The sequence below is a fragment of the Gavialis gangeticus genome, unplaced genomic scaffold (genome assembly GCF_001723915.1).
Source record: "Gavialis gangeticus isolate Ggan-Ray unplaced genomic scaffold, GavGan_comp1, whole genome shotgun sequence".
NCBI classification, from domain to species: Eukaryota; Metazoa; Chordata; order Crocodylia; family Gavialidae; genus Gavialis; species Gavialis gangeticus.
In genome coordinates, this window is record NW_017729015.1 from 14332298 (window position 1) to 14340748 (window position 8451).

Consider the following 8451-nt stretch of genomic DNA (forward strand, 5'->3'; position numbering starts at 1 on the left):
CCCCAACAGGGCACAGCCCCACCCCCACAGCACATGGACTGCCGCCCCCAGGACCACAGCCTTCCCCCCCTGCCAGGCCCACATGCCCCCCGCAGGGCCCACAGCTCCCCCACATGGCCCACTCCAAATGTGGAAGATAAAAGACTTGTGAAGCCTGATGGCATTCAAGCCTGTCTCCTTTCTGTAATTAGCTCTTATAACAACCCGGTGCGCAACCTTGCAAAGCCACCAGCTTCCTGAAAGGTGAGCTAGCCATGGCTGCGTTCGTGAGGGCGATGATAATGGGCGGGATGGAAACGCAGTGGATGAACCCACTTCTTCGGCACTGGATGAGCCCCGAATCCCAGTCCAGGCCTAGGTGGCCCATGCAAGGAGTAGGGACTGTTCCTCTCACCCAGTGGCACTGGTCCAAAGAGGCCTCTTGATGACCTGAAGCAAGGGACCAAGAGAAGCTGAAGGCAATGGCAGGGCTGTGGGGAAGCCCAGGACTGAACTAGGACATTCCCGTCCTCCCCCCAACTCCACTGTTGCTCTTAATGGGACAAATGGGAGACTCCTGCCTCTAATTCCCCCCCACCGACCCTTATTCCCGGTGGATCTGTACTGCTTGTTCTTGGTCCAAGGCTGCCCCTCAGCTGTCTCCTCATGCCATCTACCCCCAAGGCATTTCTGGGTGGCAGTCGCACCCCTCTCAGCGACTGCAGTTGAAGCTAAAGCACCCAGGTCCATGCCCCAACCAGCCTGGCCCAAATGGCCTCTCTCGAATGTCATTATATGCAGCGTCCCAGATGAGACCCTGGCATTGCGATGGCTAGGCATGTGCTGAGCTGTTCCTGTAATCGAGTGGCCCCGGGAGCTGCGGACTCCTAGGAAAAGACACACCACGTGTTGCGAGACTGGCAAAGCTGGGAACGCCACTAGCCCCTTCCCCTCTGCTCTGCACGCATGGCTCGCCCTGGGGTCCCGGTCCTGTTCCTGCCCACGTCCCTGGCCTGTAACAGCAGCAGAGGAAACAACCCTGGAAAGCAGGAGCTGCTCACGCTGGGCTGACACAGACCCCAGAGCCTCTTTGTGCCGACTCATTGCTCAGGGGTGCTTTGCACGAAGAGCCACCCACTAAGCGCAGTGCCCCCAGGGAAGCGCCCCAAGGATCAAGAGACCTCGCCGGTGAGTTGTGGGTGCTCCCCACCCATCTCTGGCACCAAGCCCCAACATCTTCAGCCCACAATCCCCCTGGGTTTCAAATGGGTGGGGAAGCCTTGACCCTCAAATCGAAACCTCAGCCCCCTCCACCCCATTTCCTTCTCCCTCCTCTCCCAGGAGAGCGGGTCTGGCCTCCCTGCTGCCGAGGTGGGAGCGCTGGCGAGTCCCTTCCCGGCAGCGTGCGGCACTCATTTCCATCAGTGGGAGCCCAGGGAGCCCATTTCCATGCTCCATTGCCTTTTAAACAGATTAGAAAACGCAGTCGCTTTTGTTTCATTGATTTATTTCTGCCCAGAACAATGACAAGTTTTATTTCAGAGCTTCCCAAGGGGGGCGAAGGGAAAGGCAAAAACATGGCACGCAGCTCCAACATGTAGCAACCCTCTCCCCCAGCATGCGAGGAGAACGCTAACAAGCGCCCTCTCAGCCGTGGCACATCTGAGCCTCCCCCCCCATGCCTCTGAATTTCTTCCCTTGCTTGTCACAAGCTTTTTCTCTTCTTTTCCCTGCCTCTCCGATCTCTCAGCAGCCCCCTCTTCTCTCCAGCCCAGCCTCTGAGACAATAGGTCCCCTGCCCAGCCCACCACCGCGCCATGAAGAGCGAAGGAACCCGCGACCCACGTGCGAACAAAGCCACAACAACCAAAGCAGCTGCCCACATCTATGCCAGGAGGGGCCCCGGGAGCTGGCATCACCCTGTGGCTCAGCACCGACTCTTCCCATGCCCAGCAAAAACCTGTAAATAGCTACAGGGTGGCACAGTCTGCTGGGCCAGTCCCACCCACACCCCACCACCCTGATTTCCATCCAGGTCCAGTCCTCCAGGACCCTTCCCAACTGGTTTGTCATGGCAGCCCAAGGCACTAGCTTGCTTAGGCTTGGCTCTGGGCACCTAACCCTCTTTGAGCCCACAAGCTATGTTGGCATGAAATGCCCACTGATTTCCATGGGAATTCAGTGCCGACATGCCATGCGGGTCTTGCTCTTCCTCTCTCAGCAGTTCAGCTCCCACCTGTGCAGGCAGTTAAAGGCAATTCCCTATCTCACAAGGGCATTAGGGGATGCTCCGGTAGGGGTCAGATAGGGAAGGGGGATGGACTTAATGACACACCATTTTCCACCAGGAGTAAATGCTGCGCTCATTGACAATTAAGTCCCTCCCTTGGGTCCCAAGGTAGATCACTGTTTCCTTTGCTCCGTCCCCATGCACAAAGCGTGCTGCATACACATTGCAGTGCGAGATTCATTTCCCTTTCAACGCATTACCACGAGGATCGCTCTCCTGGTCGAGTGGACGTTGCCGAGTGAACTTCCAGCACCCGGCTCTGCAACGCTGGGGCAGGCACTGCTATTAATATTAAACACAGCCCATCGCGTCTGATTCCCCACTCAGCCTACTGAAAAAATACACCTAAATGGACCGTTGTCCATACACGACTAGGCCCGACGTCAGCAGGCTAAATACTTCCAAATGTGATCGGAGGATAAATGGAAAAAGATGTGAGGCTTAAAAAAAAAAAATGCCTCTACCTTTTTTGATTTATTTCTCCCCACCCCCACCCTTGGCTGGCTGGAAGAAATGGAAAATTTGGTAGCGTGGAAATCCAGGCAGGATCTTGAATAAAGGGGCTGGTGGCAGGACAATGTCACTAAGTCGGCTGGAAAGACTTCCCATGTCTCATGGATCAAAGATGACATATAAGCCAGTTCTAGCCTCAAGGCTGGTCTACGGTCAGTCATTAAGTCCCTGCTGATGAGGTTCAGGGCTATGCTCACGGTGATTAACACGGCAGGCACCTGATCCTTGATGGGCGCTAAGTGAAGGGAGCTACTAATTAACGAGCAATGGTCACTGCTGCCTACAGGAGAGTGCCGGGAATGATAAAACAGGCATGAGGCTTGCCGGTGACCAGAAAAACCTGGGTTCAACTCTAGCTCTACCACAAGTGACCCTGGGCAGATCATTTAGTCTCTCCGGGCCTCGGCTCCACAACTGGAGAATAAGGATACCTCCCTCCTCCCCTGCCTGTGTCTCAAACATTTGGGTTACAAGTTCTCTGACACGCGGACCATATCTTACTACATGCCTACCACCAGAAGGCCAAGATCTCAGCTGGGACCTGCAGAAATTGCTATATTCAAAGTCCTTGACTAATGCAGAAGATGGAGTTGGGGGGTGCAGGGGGAGGGCAAGGAAACCATCTTGGGGAGATTCACCATAAAGCACCTGGGTGACTTATAGGCTTAACCCTCATTGCCATTCAGCCCCAATATTGACTGACTGCATGAGAGGGGAAGGGAGGCATGAGCAAGTCAGTCCCTTTGATGCACAGAGGGTGGGATTTGAATGCACCTAAATGAGTGTATAACAACAGGAGGCATCCTTTTGTTGTTAAGTTTTTCATCGGCAGATCCCAAAGCATTTTAAAAAGGAGGCCAGGAAAAACCCTACGGTCTTTCCACTGGACTCCTGCTCATAAATCACTCGAGTGCTATTAAAAGTCCTGCCTGCTTGTATCTCAGGGGCACGATCCCCCTTGCTTAGAAACCCAGCCTTGCTCTAGCCCTCTCTCTCCCAAAGTCTGGAAATCTCTCTCTCTTGTGGGTGACCGGTTCTGATGCTCATGCTCAGGACGTGCAGTAGGCATTATGCTATTCCCAGCAACTGCTATTTCACGGCATCTGAGCCAAAGAATTACTTCTAGGTCAGCTGATTTTAATGTAACACTTTTTAGAGAGGTTTTTCTTTTTCCTTCTTTAAAAAAAAAAAAAAAAGCATGTACCTGGTCTCATTAGATTTCAATTTCCATTTAATTTGGATTCGTGTGACAGGCTGGCAGGCAGTGAACGAAAAAAAGTCTGACCCACCTTACAACTCATATAACCCAATCCTGCAAAACCTGACCAAATGGCACTGCCTTTGCCCTGGGGTATGCTTTCTTGGCATGACTGGGAATCAAACAGGAATGCTTCCCACCGTTGAGGCCAGAAAGGGTGTTTTGTGCAATATAGTCAACCCTGGGCTTATAAAATATTAATATGATTTAAAGGATTTTTTTTTCTCCCACTATTTCTGCTGGTTTCTGATCCTTTTGGATTCAGGTTTCCAAGATTCTTGCCGTCGCAAACATTAATGATTTATTTCCTTTTAAAAAAAAAATAAAAATAGAAACGAGTCTAACAAGCACATGACTCCAGGAGCTGGGACTTTTGGGAAGGCACTGGTTAGCATGAAACTCATGGAAAAAGTCATCCCCACCATATGACTAACGTGGGTTCCTCAGCAGAAGAGCTGAGCACCTGTCTTTATAGGCCTCCTCGCCTTTTCTGTAAAAATGGGAAGTCGTATCCCATTGCGTTCCTGCCTATTTGGAGCGTCAACTCCAGAAAACCCTGCGTCACACGGGGCTTCCCGCACAGTGGGGCTGGGATCTCAGCTAGGGCCTGTAGATCCTGCCTCTACTTTGTGCTATGTGGAGTCTTTGCTCTGCAGGTCTTTTAAGCTGGCGTCTCCCACCAGCCAGGAGGGGGAAAAAAGAAAGAAAGAAAAAGAATATTAGTTAAGATGAAGCTTAAAAGCCAAAGGAATTAAAACCATAATTAAAGAAAATGTTGCTGTGCTCTCACAACAGAATAGGATCATTGTATTTGCCTCCCACATTCCAGATGGATGGATGAGAGCTGCAGACAGGGGATGAGTGGGTACGTACCGCGTGAGCGCAAGGGAGAAAACGAGACAGGGAATGCGTATGGAGAAATTGAATTTTTATCTGTTTCTATGTAGATTGTGTTTATTCATCTGTCTCCTATCCATCTCCTCCTGCATCTCCCCATTCCTTTTTACAAAATTACTTTCCTCCTTTGCCCTAATTTTGTTTGTACAGATAGCAGCTGCTTTCTTCCATTTCAGCATAAAAAAATATCATCTTAAATGATGTGCTATATATCCCCGTTAGAAGTTTTAGCAGCTACCCAGAGAACATTAGCCTTTCGCTCCTGCCGGGCAGCATTTCCATCATAAAGAGCTAATGTTTTCTGCTTGTCCTTGCAGAAAGAGGTTTCTGCCACTTTGGCCATCGCAGGAGAGTGCTGGCGTGGCAGGCGCAGACACTCGGTCATGTTGGCAGGTGGGAGAGAGACAGCGCTGTTCTCGGCACATGTCTGCTCGTGAGCCTGGACACCTGGGTCAAATGATGCAGAGGGTGTCAAGGGGGGTCCCAGCTGCCAACCGGAGATGCCTTAATTGGGCTGATTCCCACTAGCAGGATCTCAACACAGGCGGATGTGAGATTTGGAAAAGCGGGGTGCCAATAGCAAGGTGCATCTTCTCGTATAAAACAATATGCGTTTTTCCTCCAGTTAAAACTAAAAACGAGAAGCTTTACTCTCATGCTAGAGGCCTAGGGCTGGAGTCTTCCATTTAAAAGTGAAGCAAAACCAAATAGGACTTCATTGGATTGAGTTAAAAAACAACCCGTGGGGCTGTGAAATAGGAGCTTTGTGACCAGGAGCAGCCAACAGACTGCGGCACGGCAAAGCAAAGGGTAGCTGGATTGGTGCATCAAGGCAATGACAAAGGAGAGGGTCGTCAACACCGGTGGCATGACGGGTTTAGAAGTCAATAACAAGGAGCCATGGAGTCAAGTGACATCCTCAGCGCTGCCTAGCTAGACGTGCTGCTGTCGTTTCCAGGCAGTTGGTTTGAAACTCTCGGTGGAGCAGGAATCAAAGGGGGGTGTGAGTGCGAATGCACCCCCTAAGTCCATCGCTGGATGGCAGCACCTCTGGCAAGTCGGGCCTCCTTTGAGGTGGGCATCTGAAAACACTTGCTGTGACAGGTGATTTTGCCCATCGTGGGTTTGCAAATCAGTGTGGAGGGACACAACCAGCAAGGGCTTCAGGGCAGCTAATGGCCACCCTCCTTTTCTTTATAACCAGAACGGGGGGCAGCAGGTCCTGATGCTTTGGGTTATGACGGCACACAGGAAAGGCGGAGGCAGCCAGGTCTCCGCTGGGAGTTCAGCCGCCCGCTGTCAGCAAGCCAGGCTGCTGCGCAGATGCAAGCTCCAGGTTGAACAGCTGGGACATCTCACCTGGTTTGAACCTGGGGGAAGCTCAATCCATGCAGATAGAGCTTTCCTTGCTCAAGCGTGGGGCTTGCACTGATGCAGCAGTGCTGACCACTGGTGGCCCAATGCAGATAGGTTACGAGCACGCAAGGCCTGCTGTCACCTTCACTCACTCAGTGAGGAGCCTGTCATACCTGCTGGCACGCCTCACTGCTACCAAATGGATATCAGCCACTTTCCCCTGCACCTGCCCTGCCTGCTAGGTGACCTCCTAAGCCAAGGCAGGCGAGGCCGGGACACTTGTTGCATGGATGATGAGGGCCCTAAGACAGCAGCTGCTCCTTTTAGCAACGCAGCCAAAAACCCAGGGAAGAAGAGGAAGAAGAGCAGTGTTTGGCAAGCATCTGCCCTGCATGCAGTACCCACCAGTGCCCTGCTTTGCCTGGCTGCATGCTCAGCAGAAGAGCAGGGATGGAGTGTCTCCAAGCTGCCTTCACATCCAAAGCAGGACCCTGGGCCAACCAATAAAGGGTCTTGTTCCCAGGGATGTTCAAAGGCCTCCAAAGGAAGTGCAGGGGTTGGGAGGGGAAGTTGTGTTCTTCCAGCCACCACCATCACAGGACATGATACACCAATATGGTACCAGGTGGCTGTGGGCAGAGATGCTGCCAAGCTGAGGTCCTCAATATTTCTGGCCATGTAGAAGCCAGTGTTGTCCACAGCAGTTAGGTGCTATGAGCCACCCGTTATCCACGACTGCCCGTTATCCTCCCTGGAGTTTCTTGCTGGATCCCTTCCTCTCTGCTCCCCAACCTCAATGCCCACACCCGACCTCCCCGCCTCTCCCTGCACCCCAGCGGTGCCCACTTCTCAGCAGAGCCACGGGCTTCCTATCTGTCATGTCCCTCCGAGGGCCTGGCGGTGAGGCTTGGCTAATATTTATTAAGCGCTCTGACACCCGTAGATGTATGGAGCCAGAAATGTGCAGAATACCAATAAGTGCGTCTCAGAGCTATTCTTAGAAATACCTGCCAGTCTCTCCATTGCAGAGCGCCAAGGAGAGTTATGCTAGGCAGCACAGAGACTGCTATATGGACAGCCAATGAGGTCAGAGAGGGGTAGGGACACAGATGCTTGCCTGGGACTTGGAAGACCCAGGTGTGAGCCCCAGCTCTGCCACAGACTTCCCGTGTAACCCTGGTTGCCTCACTTTGTCTCTCTGCCTCTCTTCCCCATCCATATCATGGGAGAAATGGCACTGTCTAACCTTGCAGCAGTGCAAGGAGATATGGGTCCGGTGCTGGGGACCCTCGTGATACAGAACGTCAAAGCAGTCAAACCCACCCGCCGTCTGTGTTCGGTCACAAGGAGCTTCAACAGCAGCTGGCTGGGAAACCTTTTGGCCCTGTCCCCACCCCAAGTCTTTGGTAGGTTGCGAGGCCAGCAGCAGCATCTGCCTTGGGGGCCCTCTCCAGTGCCAGCTCCAGCATCCAGGCCCACACTTCACGGGGGAAGCACAGCTCATCTCCTGGCAGGGTGTTATGGCAGGAAAGGAGAACCCAGCCTCGCTCCCTCCGAACCTGCTCCACGCTCCAGGAACTGCCCTCACTGCTTCCAGCTTCTGCTCGCCTCAGCTGTTGCTGCTCTGACTCAGTGACTGCACTCCCTCCTCCTCCTCCTCCATGCATCACAAATGCCATGCTCTTTCAGTCACTCTTCCCTAGCCTTCATACTGGGCCTTACCCACTGCTTCCCCCCACCTCGCTGGAAAGCACAATCCCATATTGCAAAAAAAAACAACCAACCCTGAGATTTGGCATGTGCTTTGGCCCCACACAGGGGAAGGCAAGGACCCACCTGAAAAGACAATAGATAGAACCTTAAACTGGAACAGCAAGGGGCCAGGCACTCAGAGTCCTTACCTGGGATACACAAGGCCAAGATTGAGGTCCCTGCTCTCTCCAGTTCATGCAGAATCTGAACCTTTTGCACACACAAATGCAATCCCCCAAACTACCAGCCTATTCCCAGCAAATCCAAAGGGACACCCAGGCCCTTAAAACCACCCCAACACACATCTGCACTGAATGTTCTTGCCTGATGAGATGCTGAAGCTGTTCCCTATGACAGCCTGGGACATTTTTCTTGTCAAAAAGCATTCCTGGCCAGGCCCCCCCCC